This window comes from Pristiophorus japonicus, chromosome X, assembly GCF_044704955.1.
Source record: "Pristiophorus japonicus isolate sPriJap1 chromosome X, sPriJap1.hap1, whole genome shotgun sequence".
Taxonomy (NCBI): Eukaryota; Metazoa; Chordata; class Chondrichthyes; family Pristiophoridae; genus Pristiophorus; species Pristiophorus japonicus.
The window spans coordinates 4,511,576-4,530,935 of record NC_092010.1 but is presented as its reverse complement, the minus strand read 5'-3'; the positions used below and the strand labels follow the sequence as shown (position 1 = coordinate 4,530,935).

The following is a 19,360-nucleotide window of genomic DNA, read 5'->3' as shown; positions in this document are numbered from 1 at the left end:
CCCATTCAGTCCCGCGAGCCTGTTACATAGGAACAAGAGGAGGCCCATTCGGCCCCTCGAATCTGTTACATAGGAACCGGAGGAGGCCTATTCAGCCCCTCGAGCCTGTTACACAGGAACAGGAGGAGGCCCATTCAGCCCCTCAAGCCTGTTACACAGGAACAGGAGGAGGCCTATTCAGCCCCTCGAGCCTGTTACATAGGAACAGGAGGAGGCCCATTCAGCCCCTCGAGCCTGTTACATAGGAACAGGAGGAGGCCTATTCAGCCCCTCGAGCCTGTTACATAGGAACAGGAGGAGGCCCATTCAGTCCCTCGAGCCTGTTACATAGGAACAGGAGGAGGCCTATTCAGCCCCTCGAGCCTGTTACATAGGAACAGGAGGAGGCCCATTCAGCCCCGCGAGCCTGTTGCAGAGGAACAGGATAACGTCCATTCAGCCCCTCGAACCTGTTTCATAGGAACTGGAGGAGGTCCATTCAGCCCCTCGAGTATGCTACTGAGGAATAGGAGGAATGTAACGGCCTCCGGGAGCTGAATGGGTCTTATCCTGTTCCTGTGCAACAGGCTCGAGGAGTGAATGGGCCTCCTGCTTTTCCTATGTAACAGGCTCGAGGGACTGAATGGGCATATTGCTGATCCTACGTAACAAATTTGAGAGACTGAATAGGCCTCCTCCTGAGGCCATTCAGTCCGTGGCGTCTATTATGTAGGAACAGGAGGAGACCATTGAACCTCTCCAGCCTATTGAACAGGAACAGGAGGAGGCCTATTCAGTCTCTCAAGCCTGTTACGTAGGATCAGCGGTAGGCCCATTCAGACCCTTGAGCCTGTTACACAGAAACAGGAGGAAGCCCAGTCTGCCCCTCGAGCTTATTACATAGGAACAGAAGGAGGCCCATTCAACTCCCGGAGGCCGTTACATAGGAACAGCAGGAGACCCATTCAACCCCTTGAGCCTGTTACGTAGGAACAGGAGGAGGTCCATTCAGTCCGTGGAGTCTGTTATGTAGGATCAGGAGGAGACCATTGAACCTCTCAAGCCTGTAGAACAGGAACGGGAGAGTGACCATTCAGCCCCTCGACCCTGTTACATAGGAACTGGAGAAGGCCCATTAAGCCCCTCGAGCCTGTTACACAGGAACAGGAGGAGGCCCATTCATCCCCTCGAGCCTGTTACACAGAAAAAGGAGGAGGTCCATTCAACCCCTCGACCCTGTTACATAGGAACTGGAGAAGGCCCATTAAGCCCCTCGAGCCTGTTACACAGGAACAGGAGGAGGCCCATTCATCCCCTCGAGCCTGTTACACAGAAAAAGGAGGAGGTCCATTCAACCCCTCGACCCTGTTGCAAAGGAACTGGAGGAAGCCCATTCAGCCCCTCGAGCCTGCTACCTAGGAATAGGAGGAGGCCCAGTCAGCCCCTCGAGCCTGTTGTGTCGGAACAGGAGGAGGTCAATTCACTCCGTGAAGTCTGTTAGTTAGGAACAGGAGGAGACCATTGAACCCCTCGAGCCTGTTGAACAGAAACAGGAGGCCCATTCAGTTCCTCGATCCTGTTACGTAGGAACAGGAGGAGGCCCTGTCAACACCTCGAGCCTGTTACATAGGTTCAGGAGGAGGTCCAGTCAGCCCCCCGAGCCTGTTACATAGGAAAAGGAGATGGCCCATTCAGTCCCTCGAGCCTGTTACACAGGAACCGGACAAGACCATTCAGCCCCTTGAGCCTATTACATAAGAACAGGAGGAGGCCTATTCAGCCCCTCGAGCCTGTTACGTAAGAACGGGAGGAGACCATTGAATCCCTCGAGCCTGTTGAACAGGAACAGGAGGAGGCCCATTCTGCTCCTCGAGCCTGCTACCTAGGAATATGAGAAGGCCCAGTCAGCCCCTCGATCCTGTTACGTAGGAATAGGAGGAGGTCCATTCAGTCCCTGGAGTCTGTTACGTAGGAACCCCTCGAGCCTGTTGAACAGGAACAGGAGGAAGCCCATTCAGCCTCTCGAACCTGTTACGTAGGAATTGGAAGAGGCTCTGTCAACCCCTCAAGCCTGTTACATAGGAACAGGAGTTAGACCCATTCTGCCCCTGGAGTCCATTATGTATGAATTGGAGAAGGCCCATTTCGACCCTCAAGCCTGTTACGTAAGAACAGGAGGAGACCATTGAACCCCTCGAACCTATTACATAGGAACAGGAGGAGGCCCAGTGAGGCCCTCGAGCCTGATACACAGGAACCAGAAGAGACCATCAGCCCCTTGAGCTGTTACCATAGGAACAGGAGGAGGCCCATACAGCCTCTCGAGCCTGCTACCTAGGAATAGGAGGAGGCCCAGTCAGCCCCTCAAGCCTGTTACGCAGGAACAGGAGGAGGTCCATTCAGTCCCTGGAGTCTGTTATGTAGGAACATAGAAATATAGAAAATAGGTGCAGGAGTAGGCCATTCGGCCCTTTGAGCCTGCACCACCATTCAATAAGATCATGGCTGATCATTCACCTCAGTACCCCTTTCCTGCTTTCTCTCCATACCCCTTGATCCTTTTAGTTATAAGGGCCATATCTAACACTCTCTTGAATATATCTAACAAAGTGGCATCAACAACTCTCTGCGGTAAAGAATTCCACAGGTTAACAACTCTCTGAGTGAAGAAGTTTCTCCTCATCTCGGTCTTAAATGTCTTACCCCTTATCCTTAGTCTGCGACCCCTGGTTCTGGACTTCCCCAACATCGGGAACATTCTTCCTGCATCTAACCTGTCCAATCCCATCAGAATTTTATATGTTTCTATGAGATCCCTTCTTATTCTTCTAAACTCCAGTGAATACAGGCCTAGTTGATCCAGTCTCTCCTCATATGTTAGTCCTACCATCCCGGGAATCAGTCTGGTGAACCTTCGCTACACTCCCTCAATAGCAAGAACGTCCTTCCTCAGATCAGGAGATCAAAACTGGACACAGCTGAGACCTCACCAAGGCCCTATGCAACTGCAGTAAAATCTTCCTGTACAAATGTCCTAGCTATGAAGTCCAACATGCCATTTGTCTTCTTCGTCGCCTGCTGTACCTGCATGCCAACTTTCAATGACTGATGTACCATGACACCCAGGTCTCGTTGCACCTCCGCTTTTCCTAATCTGCTGCCATTCAGATAACAGGAGCAGACCATTGAACCCCTCGAGCCTGTTGAACAGGAACAGGAGAAGGCCCAGTCAGTCCCTCGAGCCTGTTACGTAGAAACAGGAGGAGGCCCATTCAGTCCGTGGAGTCTGTTATGTAGGATCAGGAGGAGACCATTGAACCTCTCAAGCCTGTAGAACAGGAACGGGAGAGTGCCCATTCAGCCCCTCGACCCTGTTACATAGGAACTGGAGAAGGCCCATTAAGCCCCTCGAGCCTGTTACACAGAAACAGGAGGAGGCCCATTCATCCCCTCGAGCCTGTTACACAGAAAAAGGAGGAGGTCCATTCAACCCCTCGACCCTGTTACATAGGAACTGGAGAAGGCCCATTAAGCCCCTCGAGCCTGTTACACAGGAACAGGAGGAGGCCCATTCATCCCCTTGAGCCTGTTACACAGAAAAAGGAGGAGGTCCATTCAACCCCTCGACCCTGTTGCAAAGGAACTGGAGGAAGCCCATTCAGCCCCTCGAGCCTGCTACCTAGGAATAGGAGGAGGCCCAGTCAGCCCCTCGAGCCTGTTGTGTCGGAACAGGAGGAGGTCAATTCACTCCGTGGAGTCTGTTAGTTAGGAACAGGAGGAGACCATTGAACCCCTCGAGCCTGTTGAACAGAAACAGGAGGCCCATTCAGTTCCTCGATCCTGTTACGTAGGAACAGGAGGAGGCCCTGTCAACACCTCGAGCCTGTTACATAGGTTCAGGAGGAGGTCCAGTCAGCCCCCCGAGCCTGTTACATAGGAAAAGGAGATGGCCCATTCAGTCCCTCGAGCCTGTTACACAGGAACCGGACAAGACCATTCAGCCCCTTGAGCCTATTACATAAGAACAGGAGGAGGCCTATTCAGCCCCTCGAGCCTGTTACGTAAGAACGGGAGGAGACCATTGAATCCCTCGAGCCTGTTGAACAGGAACAGGAGGAGGCCCATTCTGCTCCTCGAGCCTGCTACCTAGGAATATGAGAAGGCCCAGTCAGCCCCTCGATCCTGTTACGTAGGAATAGGAGGAGGTCCATTCAGTCCCTGGAGTCTGTTACGTAGGAACCCCTCGAGCCTGTTGAACAGGAACAGGAGGAAGCCCATTCAGCCTCTCGAGCCTGTTACGTAGGAATTGGAGGAGGCTCTGTCAACCCCTCAAGCCTGTTATATAGGAACAGGAGTTAGACCCATTTTGCCCCTGGAGTCCATTATGTATGAATTGGAGAAGGCCCATTTCGACCCTCAAGCCTGTTACGTAAGAACAGGAGGAGACCATTGAACCCCTCGAACCTATTACATAGGAACAGGAGGAGGCCCAGTGAGGCCCTCGAGCCTGATACACAGGAACCAGAAGAGACCATCAGCCCCTTGAGCCTGTTACCATAGGAACAGGAGGAGGCCCATACAGCCTCTCGAGCCTGCTACCTAGGAATAGGAGGAGGCCCAGTCAGCCCCTCAAGCCTGTTACGTAGGAACAGGAGGAGGTCCATTCAGTCCCTGGAGTCTGTTATGTAGGAACATAGAAATATAGAAAATAGGTGCAGGAGTAGGCCATTCGGCCCTTTGAGCCTGCACCACCATTCAATAAGATCATGGCTGATCATTCACCTCAGTACCCCTTTCCTGCTTTCTCTCCATACCCCTTGATCCTTTTAGTTATAAGGGCCATATCTAACACTCTCTTGAATATATCTAACAAAGTGGCATCAACAACTCTCTGCGGTAAAGAATTCCACAGGTTAACAACTCTCTGAGTGAAGAAGTTTCTCCTCATCTCGGTCTTAAATGTCTTACCCCTTATCCTTAGTCTGCGACCCCTGGTTCTGGACTTCCCCAACATCGGGAACATTCTTCCTGCATCTAACCTGTCCAATCCCATCAGAATTTTATATGTTTCTATGAGATCCCTTCTTATTCTTCTAAACTCCAGTGAATACAGGCCTAGTTGATCCAGTCTCTCCTCATATGTCAGTCCTACCATCCCGGGAATCAGTCTGGTGAACCTTCGCTACACTCCCTCAATAGCAAGAACGTCCTTCCTCAGATCAGGAGACCAAAACTGGACACAGCTGAGACCTCACCAAGGCCCTATGCAACTGCAGTAAAATCTTCCTGTACAAATGTCCTAGCTATGAAGTCCAACATGCCATTTGTCTTCTTCGTCGCCTGCTGTACCTGCATGCCAACTTTCAATGACTGATGTACCATGACACCCAGGTCTCGTTGCACCTCCGCTTTTCCTAATCTGTTGCCATTCAGATAACAGGAGCAGACCATTGAACCCCTCGAGCCTGTTGAACAGGAACAGGAGAAGGCCCATTCAGTCCCTCGAGCCTGTTACGTAGAAACAGGAGGAGGCCCATTCAACCCCAAGAGCCTGTTAACATAGGTACAAGAGGAGGCCCAATCAGCCCCTTGATCCTGTTACATAGGAACAGGAGGAGGTCCATTCAGTCCCTCGAGCTTGCTACACAGGAAGAGGAGGAGACCCATCAACCCCAGTAGCCAGTTACACAGGAACAGGAGGAGACCCATTCAGCCCCTCGAGCCTGTTACACAGGAACAGGAGGAGACCCAGTCAGCCCCTCGGGCCTGTTACACAGGAACAGGGGGAGGCCCATTCAGTCCCTCAAGCCTGTTATGTAGGAACAGGAGGAGGCCCATTCAACCTCGAGAGCCTGTTAACATAGGTACAAGAGGAGGCCCAATCAGCCCCTTGATCCTGTTACATAGGAACAGGAGGAGGTCCATTCAGTCCCTCGAGCTTGCTACACAGGAAGAGGAGGAGACCCATCAACCCCAGTAGCCAGTTACACAGGAACAGGAGGAGACCCATTCAGCCCATTGTGCCTGTTACCATAGGAATAAGAGGAGGCTTATTCAGCCCCTCGAGCCTATTACCTAGCAACAGGAGGAGGCCCAGTCAACCCCTCGAACCTGTTACGTAGGAACAGGAGGAGGTCCATTCAGTCCATGGAGTCTATTATGTAGGAACAGGAGGAAACCATTGAACCCCTCGAGCCTGTTGAACAGGAACAGGAGGAGGCCCATTCAGTCCCTTGAGCCTGTTATGTAGGAACAGGAGGAGGTCCATTCAGTCCCTGGAGCCTGTTATGTAGGAACAGGAGGAGGCCCATTTAGCCCCTCAAGTCTGTTACGTAGGAAGAGGAGGAGGCACATTCAGCCCCACCAGTCTGTTACATAGGAACAGGAGGAGCCCACACAGCCCCTCTAATCAATTGCCATAGGAACAGGAGTAGGCCCATTCAGCCCCTCGAGCATGTTACATAGGATAGGAGGAGGCCCATTCAGTCCCTTGAGTCTGTTACCATAGGAAGATGAGGAGGCCTATTCAGCCCCTCAAGCCTGTTGAACAGGAACAGGAGGAGGCCCAGTCAGCCCCTCGAGCCTGTTACACAGCAACAGGAGGAGGCCCAGTCACCCCCTCGAGCCTGTTACATGGGAACAGGAGGAGGCCCAGTCAGCCCCTTGAGCCTGTTACATAGGAACAGGAGGAGGCCCTGTCAACCCCTCGAGCCTGTTACATAGGAACAGGAGGAGGCCCATTCAGCCCCTCGAGCCTGTTACATAGGAACAGGAGGAGGCCCATTCAGCCCCTCGAGCCTGTTACATAGGAACAGGAGGAGGTCCATTCAGCCCCTCGAGCCTGTTACATAGGAACAGGAGGAGACCATGTCAGCAACTCGAGCCTGTTGCATAGGAACAGGAGGAGGCCCATTCAGCCCCTCGAGCCTGTTACGGAGGAACAGGAGGATGTCCGTTCAATCCCTGGAGTCTGTTACATGGGAACATAGAAACATAGAAAATAGGTGCAGGAGTAGACCATTCGGCCCTTTGAGCCGGCACCAGGTCTCCTTGTGCCTCCCCTTTTCCTAATCTGCTGCCATTCAGATAACAGGTGGAGAACAGGAGGAGGCCCTGTTAACCCCTCGAGCCTGTTACATAGGAACAGGAGGAGGCCCAGTCAGCCACTCGAGCCTGTTACATAGAAACAAGAGGAGGCCCATTCAGTCCTTCGAGCCTGCTATCTAGGAATAAGAGGAGGCCCAATCAGCCCCTTGAGCCTGTTACATAGGAACAGGAGGAGGACAATTCAGTCCATGGAGTCTGTTACGTAGGAACAGGAGGAGACCATTGAACCTTCTGAGCCTGTTGAACAGGAATTGGAGGAGGCCCATTCAGTCCCTCGATCCTGTTATGTAGGAACAGGAGGAGGCCCATTCAGCCCCTCGAATCTGTTATATAGGAACAGGTGGAGGCCCATCCTGTCCCTCGAGCCCGTTACATAGGAACAGGAGTAGGCTCATTCAGCCCCTCGAATCTGTTACACAGGAACTGGAGTAGGCCCATTCAGCCCCTCGAGCCTGTTACATAGGAATAGGAGAGGAGGCCCATTCATCCCCTCGGGCCTATTGCACAGGAACAGGATACGGTCCATTCAGCCCCTCGAGCCCGTTACATAGAAACTGGAGGAGGCCTATTCAGCCACTTGAGACTGTTATGTAGGAACAGGAGGAGGCCCTGTCATCCCCTTGAGCCTGTTATGTAGGAACAGGAGGAGGCCCATTCATCCCCTCGGGTCTATTGCACAGGAACAGGATAAGGTCCATTCAGCCCCCCGAGCCCGTTACATAGGAACTGGAGGAGGCCTATTCAGCCCCTTGAGCCTGTTACGTAGGAAGAGGAGAAGGCACATTCAGCCCTTCGAATCTGTTACCACAGGAACAGGAAGAGGCCCATTCAGCCTCTCGAGCCTATTACTTAGGAACAGGAGGAGGCCCATTCAGCACTTTGAATCTGTTACCATAGGTACAGGAAGAGGCCCAATTCAGTGCCTGGAGCATGTTACACAGGAACCGGAGGAGACCATTCAGCCCCTTGAGCCTGTTACCATAGGAACAGGAGGAGGCCAATTAAGCCCCTTGAGCCTGTTACCATAGGTACAGAAGGAGACCATTCAGCCCCTCGAGCCTGTTACCATAGGAAGAGGAGTAGGCCCATTCAGCCCCTCGACCCTGTTACATCGGAACAGGAATAAGGCACATTCAACCCCTGGAGCCCGTTACATAGGAACAGGGGGAGCGCCATTCAGCCGCTCGAGACTGTTACATAGGAACAGGAGGAGACCATTGCACCCATCGAGCCAGTTTCACAGGAACAGGAAAAGGCCTATTCAGCCCCTTGAGCCTGTTTAACAGGAGGAGGCCCATTCATTCACTCGAGCCTGCTACATAAGAAGATGAGGAGGCCCAGTCAGCCCCTTGAGCCTTTTACATAGGAACAGGAGGAGGCCCATTCAGCCCCTCAAGTCTATTACAAAGGAACAGGAGGAGGCCCATTCAGCCTCTCGAGCCTGTCACCATACGAATAGGAGGAGGCCCATTCAGCTCCTCGAGCCTGTTACATAGGAACAGGAGGAGGGGCATTCAGCCCTTCAAATCTGTAACATAGGAACAGGAAGATGCCCATTCAGCCCCTCGAATCGGTTACCAGAGGAACAGGAGGAGGCCTATTCAGCCCTGTTCGAAATGTGGACTTATATTTACTCTGTGCAGCCACTAGAGGGCTCATCCCCTGGAGTCCCAAGGGATCCCAGTATCCCTTAGGAGCACAAGTATTTAAGGAGGCTTCACAGGCACTCTGGAGATCTGCAATAAATAACTAAGGTCACACTTTACTTTGAGCTCAGTGTTCAGTCTGACTCTTTCTCGATACACTACAACTGACGATGAGATACAGATAGCGAACCCAAAGATGCAGAGAACAGTGGGCATCCTGGAGAAATTTTCGGAGGGAGATGATTGGGAAACTTTTGTGGAGCGCCTCGACCAATACTTCGTGGCCAACGAGCTAGATGGGGAAGAGAGCACTGCCAAACGAAGGGCGATCCTCCTCACCGTCTGTGGGGCACCAACATGTGGCCTCATGAAGAATCTGCTCACTCCAGCGAAACCCAGGAGAAATCGTACGACGATTTGTGCACACTGGTCCGAGAGCATTTGAACCTGAAGGAAAGCGTTCTGATGGCGAGGTACCGGTTCTACACCGACAAAAGGTCTGAAGGCCAGGAGGTGGCGAGTTATATCGCCGAGCTAAGACGCCTTGCAGGACATTGCGAATTTGAAGGACATTTGGAGCACATGTTCAGAGACTTTTTCGTACCTGGCATTGGCCACGAAATCATACTTCGCAAACTTTTGACTGTAGAGACCCCAACCTTGAGTTCATTGCCACCAGTGACAATACTAAGCAAATCCCTTAGCACACAAGTGCTGCTACAAGTACTGTGAACAAAGTGATGTTGTTTTCGAATCGTAACGTACAGGGCAAGTCACACATATCTGCAGTTGCAGGTTTGCAGATGACACAGACTCCACCATCAAGGGTGATGAATGCAAGGCCATTAACACCTTGTTGTCGCTGCGGGGGTGATCATCGTTTCCATTCATGCCGATTCAAAGGGTACGTTTGCAAGGGCTGTGGAACAATGGGACACCTCCGAGTGTGCAGGCGAGCTGCTAAGCCTGTTAAACCTGCAAACCACCATGTTGCAGAGGAGGACAGATTCATGGAGGATCACGATGAACCAGAGCCTCAGATAGAGGAGGCAGAGGTACATGGGGTACACACATTCACCACGAATTGTCCCCCGATAATGCTGAATGTTGAACTAAATGGACTCCCGGTGTCAATGGAGCTGGACACGGGCCGAGCCAGTCCATCATCGGCAAAAAGATTTTCGAAAGGTTGTGGTGCAACAAGGCCTCAAGGCCAGTCTTAACTCCAGTTCACACGAAACTAAGAACTTACATTAAAGAACTGATTCCTGTAATCGGCAGTGCTACTGTAAAGGTCTCCTACGATGGAGCGGTGCACAAGCTACCACTCTGGGTGGTACCGGGCGACGGTCCCATGCTGCTCGGCAGGAGCTGGCTGGGAAAGATACCCTGGAACTGGGATGACCTCCGAGCGCCATCGCCCGCTGATGACACTTCGTGTGCCCAGGTCTTAAACAAATTTCCTTCGCTGTTTGAACCAGGCATCGGGAAATTCCAAGGAACAAAAGTGCAGATCCACCTAATTCTGGGGGTGTGACCCATCCATCACAAGGCGAGAGCAGTACCGTACATGGTGAGAGAAAGGGTTGAGATCGAGCGAGGTCGGCTACAAAGAGAGTGCATCATTTCACCGATCGAGTTCAGCGAGTGGTCCAGTCCTATTATAAGAACATAAGAATTAGGAACAGGAGTAGGCCATCTAGCCCCTCGAGCCAGCTCTGCCATTCAACAAGATCATGGCTGGTCTGGCCGTGGACTCAGCTCCACTTACCCGCCCGCTCCCCATAACCCTTAATTCCCTTATTGGTTAAAAATCTATCTATCTGTGATTTGAATATATTCAATGAGCTAGCCTCAACTGCTTCCTTGGGCAGAGAATTCCACAGATTCACAACCCTCTGGGAGAAGAAATTCCTTCTTAACTCGGTTTTAAATTGGTTCCCCCGTATTTTGAGGCTGTGCCCCCTAGTTCTAGTCTCCCCGACCAGTGGAAACAACCTCTCTGCCTCGATCCTGTCTATCCCTTTCATTATTTTAAATGTTTCTACAAGATCACCCCTCATCCTTCTGAACTCCAATGAGTAAAGACCCAGTCTACTCAATCTATCATCATAAGGTAACCCCCTCTTCTCCGGAATCAGCCAAGTGAATCGTCTCTGTACCCCCTCCGAAGCTAGTATATCCTTCCTTAAGTAAGGTGACCAAAACTGCACGCAGTACGCCAGGTACGGCCTCACCAATACCCTGTACAGTTGTAGCAGGACCTCCCTGCTTTTGTACTCCATCCCTCTTGCAATGAAGGCCAACATTCCATTCGCCTTCCTGATTACCTGCTGCACCTGCAAACTAACTTTTTGGGATTCATGGGGGGCCTGACCCATCCACCTCCATGGCACGAACCTGGTATTGCAGTATTTCCAGGAACGGTGCAGTGGCTCTAGGCCTTTTGGCTAAGAGCATTGGCGCAGAGTGATCCTTGATGTGTGCAAGGTGACCTCTGGCGTTTGTGATTTGACAAAGAATTGGAAAGATTGGCAACGAATAAAAAAAAAAAGCTCCAAAAGAGTTTCATGCACAAGGACCCCCAGGTCCCTCTGCACCACAGCATGTTGTAATTTCTCCCCATTCAAATAATATTCCCTTTTACTGTTTTTTTTTCCAAGGTGGATGACCTCACATTTTCCGACATTGTATTCCATCTGCCAAACCTTCGTCCATTCGCTTAACCTATCTAAATCTCTTTGCAGCCTCTGTGTGTCCTCTACACAACCCGCTTTCCCACTAATCTTTGTGTTATCTGCAAATTTTGTTACACTACACTCTGTCCCCTCTTTCAGTTCATCTATGTATATTGTAAACAGTTGTGGTCCCAGCACCGATCCCTGTGGCACACCACTAACAACCAATTTACAACCCGAAAAGGACCCATTTATCCCAACTCTCTGCTTTCTGTTAGCCAGCCAATTCTCTATCCATGCTAATACATTTCCTCTGACTCTGCATACCTTTATCTTCTGCAGTAACCTTTTGTCTGGCACATTATCGAAAGCCTTTTGGAAATCCAAATACACCACATCAATTGGGACACCTCTATCCACCATGCTCGTTGTATCCTCAAAGAATTTCAGTAAATTAGTTACACATGATTTCCCCTTCATGAATCCATGTTGTGTCTGCTTGATTGCACTATTCCTATCTAGATGTCCCGCTATTTCTTCCTTAATGATAGCTTCAAGCATTTTCCCCACTATAGATGTTAAACTAACCGGCCGATGGTTACCTGTCTTTTGTCTGCCCCCTTTTTTAAACAGAGGCATTACATTAGCTGCTTTCCAATCCGATGGTACCCCTCCAGAGTCCAGAGAATTTTGGTAGATTATAACGAATGCATCTGCTATAACTTCCGCCATCTCTGTTAATACCCTGGGATGCATGTCTACTTGAGTCCCATTAGCCTGTCCAGCACTACCCCCCGAGTGATAGTGATTGTGTCAAGGTCCTCCCTTCCCACATTCCCGTGACCAGCAATTTTTGGCATGGTTTTTGTGTCTTCCACTGTGAAGACCGAAGCAAAATAATTGTTGAAGGTCTCAGCCATTTCCACATTTCCCATTATTAAATCTCCCTTCTCATCTTCTAAGGGACCAACATTTGCTTTAGTCACTCTTTTCCGTTTTATATATCGGTAAAAGCTTTTACTATCTGTTTTTATGTTTTGTGCAAGTTTACTTTCGTAATCTATCTTTCCTTTCTTTATTGCTTTCTTAGTCATTCTTTGCTGTCGTTTAAAATTTTCCCAATTTTCTAGTTTCCCACGAACCTTGGCCACCTTATACGCATTGGTTTTTAATTTGATACTCTCCTTTATTTCCTTGGTTATCCATGGCTGGTTATGCCTTCTCTTACCGCCCTTCTTTTTCACTGAAATATAATTTTGTTGAGCACTATGAAAGAGCTCCTTAAAAGTCCTCCACTGTTCCTCAATTGTGCCACCGTTTAGTCTGTGTTCCCAGTCTACTTTAGCCAATTCTGCCCTCATCCCACTGTAGTCCCCTTTGTTTAAGTATAGTACGCTCGTTTGGGACACTACTTTCTCACCCTCAATCTGTATTACAAATTCAACCATACTGTGATCACTCATTCCAAGACGATATTTTACTAGGAGATCGTTTATTATTCCTGTCCCACTACACAGGACCTGATCTAAGATAACTTGCTCCCTTGTAGGTTCTGTAACATACTGTTCTAAGAAACAATCCCATTTGCATTCTATGAATTCCTCCTCAAGGCTACCCCATGCGATTTGATTTGACCAATCGATATGCAGGTCAAAATCCCCCATGATTACTGCCGTTCCTTTTTCACGTGCCTCCATTATTCTCCTGATTATTGTCTGCCCCACCGTGAAGTTATTATTTGGAGGCCTATAAGCTACGCCCACCAGTGACTTTTTCCCCTTACTATCTCTAATCTCCACCCACAATGATTCAATATTTTGTTCATTCGAGCCAATATCGTCTCTTACAACTGTCCTGATATCATCCTTCATTAACAGAGCTACCCCACCTCCCTTCCTCTCTTGTCTATCTTTCTGAATTGTCAGATACCCCTGTATGTTTAATTCCCAGTCTTGGCCACCCTGCAACCATGTTTCTGTAATGGCCACCAAATCATACCCATTTGTAATGATTTGTGCCGTCAACTCATTTACTTTGTTTTGAATGCTGCGTGCGTTTAGGTAAAGTGTTTTAATACTAATTTTTAAAATACTATTGTCCCACTCCTCAATGGAGAAGGCACCGTAAGAATCTGTGGCAATTGCAAAGTAACTATCAATCGTTTCTCCCTGCAGGACCAATACCCACTACCAAAGGCTGACGACCTCTTTGCAACGCTGGCGGGAGGAAAGACATTCACAAATCTGGATCTGACTTCAGCCTACATGATGCAGGAACTGGAGGAATCATCGAAGGCCCTCACCTGCATCAACATGCACAAAAGTCTTTTTGTTTACAACAGAAGTCCATTTGGAATCCGATCAGCGGCGGCGATATTCCGAAGAAACATGGAAAGTTTACTGAAGTCGGTCCCGCACACCGTGGTCTTCCAGGACGACATCTTGGTCACAGGTCGGAACACAGTCGAGCATCTGCAGAACCTGGAGGAGGTTCTTAGTCGACTCAACCACATGGGGCTCAGGTTAAAACGCTCGATGTGCGTTTTCCTATTGCCTGAAGTGGAGTTCTTGGGAAGGAGGATTGCAGCGGACGGCATCAGGCCTACCAACAGGAAGATGGAGGCAATCGAGAACGCACCGAGGCCACAGAACGTGATGGAGCTGCGGTCGTTTCTGGGACTCTTGAACTACTTTGGTAACTTCTTACCGGGTCTCAGCACACTGCTAGATCCACGACAAAAAGGGGGTGAATGGGTTTGGGGCAAAAGCCAAGAAAATGCCTTTGTTAAAGCGAGAAAATTGTTTTGCTCAAACAAATTGCTTGTGTTGTATGGTCCATGTAAGCGTTTGGTACTAGCTTGTGATGTGTTGTCATATGGCGTCGGGTGTGTATTGCAACAAGCTAATGATTTCGGGAAACTGCAACTGGTTGCTTATGCATCCAGAGATGGGCGCTCATGTTGTCCGCATAAAACTACGCCATCCACCACAGGCCAGGCACAAAAAACTGCGCCGATGCTCTCAGTAGGCTGCCATTGCCCACCACAGGGTGGAAATGGCGCAGACCACAGATCTAGCCATGGTTATGGAAGCATTTGAGAGTGAGCAATCACCCATCACTGCCCGGCAGATCAAAACCTGGACAAGCCAGGACCCCTTATTATCTCGAGTCAAAAGTTGTGTGCTTCACAGGAGCTGGTCCAGTGTCCCAGTGGAAATGCAGGAAGAAACATAGAAACACAGAAAATAGTTGCAGGAGTAGGCCATTCGGCCCTTCGAGCCTGCACCGCCATTCAACAAGATCATGGCTGATCACTCACCCCAGTACCTCGCCCCCCACGCCCCCTCCACATCTCCCACCCCACGCCCTGCCCCCAGCCGGAAGGACCACATCCAACTCCCTCCCGAACACATCAAATGAACTGACATCAACAATTCTCCGTGGCAGGGAACCCCACGGGCCAACAACTCCCCGAAGTCTCTCCCCATCCCAGCCCCAAACAGCCCACCCGCCATCCCAAGACCGTGCCCCCCACCCCGATCCGGACCCACCCAACATCGGGACCACTCCCCCCGCACCCAACCCGCCCCATCCTGCCAAATGCCGAACACCCGCGGATGTTGAGCCCCCAGCCCCGGCCACCCCGGAGCCACGCCCCCGCGACGCCAACCACACCACATCCACCAACCGCCATCTGCGCAGTTAACCCATCCACCCCACTCCGAACACTCCCCGCACCGAGGCACAGAGCCCCCAGGCCCACCCCTCCAACACACTTCGCACCCCCCAGACCTGCGCTACAATGTGGCCCCTCCCGTCCCCCGCCCTGGGTTTCTCCGCCCTCCACCTCCACCACTCTCCCCTCCATCCCCCGCACCCGTCTCCCCTCCACTTCCCTCTGATTCCCCGCACAGGCTCCCATCTTGTGGGTGGTAACCTTCTGGGGCCGGGAATTTTAGCCACCAATGTTGAAGTCCTGCTCCCGCCGCAGAATTGGCCTGACCACCCCTCAATGGAAGCGGAGTGCAATTTCCCACACTCCACTTCCTTTGGGGGCAGTTACCGGGGCACGACTGGATGCTTCTGTGACAGTTTGAACTGGTGCTCTCCACTCTCTGTCCTGTAACAGTGGGAACTGGTGCTCTCCACTCTCTGTCCTGTGACAGTGGGAACTGGTGCTCTCCACTCTCTGTCCTGTGACAGTGGGAACTGGTGCTCTCCACTCTCTGTCCTGTGACAGTTTGAACTGGTGCTCTCCACTCTCTGTCCTGTGACAGTTTGAAATGGTGCTCTCCACTCTCTGTCCTGTGACAGTGGGAACTGGTGCTCTCCACTCTCTGTCCTGTGACAGTGGGAACTGGTGCTCTCCACTCTCTGTCCTGTGACAGTGGGAACTGGTGCTCTCCACTCTCTGTCCTGAGACAGTGGGAAATGGTGCTCTCCACTCTCTGTCCTGTGACAGTTTGAACTGGTGCTCTCCACTCTCTGTCCTGAGACAGTGGGAACTGGTGCTCTCCACTCTCTGTCCTGTGAGAGTGGGAACTGGTGCTCTACACTCTCTGTCCTGTGACAGTGGGAACTGGTGCGCTCCACTCTCTGTCCTGTGACATTGGGAACTGGTGCTTTCCACTCTCTGTCCTGTGACAGTGGGAACTTGTGCTCTCCACTCTCTGTCCTGTGACAGTGGGAAATGGTGCTCACCACTCTCTGTCCTGTGACATTGGGAACTGGTGCTCTCCACTCTCTGTCCTGTGACAGTGGGAACTGGTGCTCTCCACTCTCTGTCCTGTGACAGTGGGAACTGGTGCTCTCCACTCTCTGTCCTGTGACAGTGGGAACTGGTGCTCTCCACTCAGTGTCCTGTGACAGTGGCAACTGGTGCTCTCCACTCTCTGTCCTGTGACAGTGGGAACTGGTGCTCTCCACTCATAGTCCTGTGACAGTGGGAACTGGTGCTCTCCATTCTTTGTCCTGTGACCGTGGGAACTGGTGCTCACCACTCCCTGTCCTGTGACAGTGGGAACTGGTGCTCTCCACTCTCTGGCCTGTGACAGCGGGAACTGGTGCTCTCCACTCTCTGTCCTGTGACAGTGGGAACTGGTGCTCTCCACTCTCCCATCCTGTGACAGTTTGAACTGGTGCTCTCCACTCTCTGTCCTGTGACAGTGGGAACTGGTGCTCTCCACTCTCTGTCCTGTGACAGTGGGAACTGTTGCTCTCCACTCTCTGTCCTGTGACAGTGGGAACTGGTGCTCTCCACTCTCCCGTCCTGAGACAGTTTGAACTGGTGCTCTCCACTCTCTGTCCTGTGACAGTGGGAACTGGTGCTCTCCACTCTCTGTCCTGTGACAGTGGGAACTGGTGCTCTCCACTCTCTGTCCTGTGACAGTGGGAACTGGTGCTCTCCACTCTCTGTCCTGTGACAGTTTGAACTGGTGCTCTCCACTCTCTATCCTGCGACAGTGGCAACTGGTGCTCTCCACGCTCTGTCCTGTGACAGTGGGAACTGGTGCTCTCCACTCTTTGTCCTGTGACAGTGGGAACTGGTGCTCTCCACTCTCTGTCCTCTGACAGTTTGAACTGGTGCTCTCCACTCTCTGTCCTGTGAGAGTGGGAACTGGTGCTCTCCACTCTCTGTCCTGTGACAGTGGGAACTGGTGCTCTCCACTCTCTGTCCTGTGACAGTGTGAACTGGTGCTCTCCACTCTCTGTCCTGTGGCAGTGGTTACTGGTGCTCTCCACTCTCTGTCCTGTGACAGTGGGATCTGGTGCTCTCCATTCTCTGTCCTGTGACAGTGGGAACTGGTGCTCTCCACTCTCTGTCCTGTGACAGTGGGAACTGGTGCTCTCCACTCTCTGTCCTGTGACAGTTTGAACTGGTGCTCTCAACTCTCTGTCCTGTGACAGTTTGAACTGGTGCTCTCCACTCTCTGTCCTGTGACAGTGGGAACTGGTGCTCTCCACTCTCTGTCCTGTGACAGTGGGAACTGGTGCTCTCCACTCTCTATCCTGTGACAGTGGGAACTGGTGCTCTCCACTCTCTGTCCTGTGACAGTGGGAACTGGTGCTCTCCACTCAGTGTCCTGTGACAGTGGGAACTGGTGCTCTCCACTCTCTGTCCTGTGACAGTGGGAACTGGTGCTCTCCACTCTCTGTCCTGTGACAGTGGGAACTGGTGCTCTCCATTCTTTGTCCTGTGACCGTGGGAGCTGGTGCTCTCCACTCCCTGTCCTGTGACAGTGGGAACTGGGGCTCTCCACTCTCTGTCCTGTGACAGTGGGAACTGGTGCTCTCCACTCTCCCGTCCTGTGACAGTTTGAACTGGTGCTCTCCACTCTCTGTCCTGTGACAGTGGGAACTGGTGCTCTCCACTCTCTGTCCTGTGACAGTGGGAACTGTTGCTCTCCACTCTCTGTCCTGTGACAGTGGGAACTGGTGCTCTCCACTCTCCCGTCCTGTGACAGTTTGAACTGGTGCTCTCCACTCTCTGTCCTGTGACAGTGGGAACTGGTGCTCTCCACTCTCTGTCCTGTGACAGTGGGAACTGGTGCACTCCACTCTCTGTCCCGTGACAGTTTGAACTGATGCTCTCCACTCTCTGTCCTGTGAAAGTGGGAACTGGTGCTCTCCATTCTCTGTCCTGTGACAGTGGGAACTGTGCTCTCCAATCTCTGTCCTGTGACAGTGGGAACTGGTGCTCTCCACTCCCTGTCCTGTGACAGTGGGAACTGGGGCTCTCCACTCTCTGTCCTGTGACAGTGGGAACTGTTGCTCTCCACTCTCTGTCCTGTGACAGTGGGAACTGGTGCTCTCCACTCTCCCGTCCTGTGACAGTTTGAACTGGTGCTCTCCACTCTCTGTCCTGTGACAGTTTGAATTGGTGCTCTCCACTCTCTGTCCTGTCACAGTGGGAACTGATGCTCTCCACTCTCTGTCCTGTGACAGTGGGAACTGGTGCTCTCCACTCTCTGTCCTGTGACAGTGGGAACTGGTGCTCTCCACTCTCTGTCCTGTGACAGTGGGAAATGGGGCTCTCCACTCTCTGTCCTGTGAGAGTGGGAACTGGTGCTCTCCACTCTCTATCCTGTGACAGTGGGAACTGGTGCTCTCCACTCTCTGTCCTGTGACAGTGGGAACTGGTGCTCTTCACTCTCTGTCCTGTGACAGTGGGAACTGGTGCTCTCCACTCTCTGTCCTGTGACAGTGGGAAATGGTGCTCTCCACGCTCTGTCCTGTGACAGTGTGAACTGGTGCTCTCCACTTTCCCGTCCTGTGACAGTTTGAACTGGTGCTCTCCACTCTCTGTCCTGTAACAGTGGGAACTGGTGCTCTCCACTCTCTGTCCTGTGACAGTGGGAAATGGTGCTCACCACTCTCTGCCCTGTGACAGTGGGAACTGGTGATCTCCACTCTCTGTCCTGTGACAGTTTGAACTGGTGCTCTCCACTCTCTGTCCTGTCACAGTGGGAACTGGCGCTCTCCACTCTCTGTCCTGTGACAGTGGGAACTGGTGCTCTCCACTCTCTGTCCTGTGACAGTGGGAACTGGTGCGCTCCACTCTCTGTCCTGTGACAGTGGGAACAGGTGATCTCCACTCTCTGTCCTGTGACAGTGGGAACTGGTGCTCTCCACTCTCTGTCCTGTGACAGTGGGAACTGGTGCTCTCCACTCTCTGTCCTGTGACAGTGGGAACTGGTGCTCTCCACTCTCTGTCCTGTGACAGTGGGAACTGGTGCTCTCCACTCTCTGTCCTGTGACAGTGGGAACTGGTGCTCTCCACTCTCTGTCCTGTGACAGTGGCACCTGGTGCTCTCCACTCTCCCGTCCTGTGACAGTGGGAACTGGTGCTCTCCACTCTCTGTCCTGTGACAGTGGGAACTGGTGCTCTCCACTCTCTGTCCTGTGACAGTGGGAACTGTTGCTCTCCACTCTCTGTCCTGTGACAGTGGG

The 19,360-nt window shown here is 51.7% G+C and overlaps 1 pseudogene; it reads left to right on the top strand.

Annotated features, from left to right (window-relative positions):
- The first annotated feature begins 14,046 nt into the window (after positions 1-14,046).
- The window catches only part of LOC139240784 (zinc finger protein 23-like), a 322,014-nt pseudogene continuing 316,700 nt past the window's right edge, over positions 14,047-19,360 (top strand).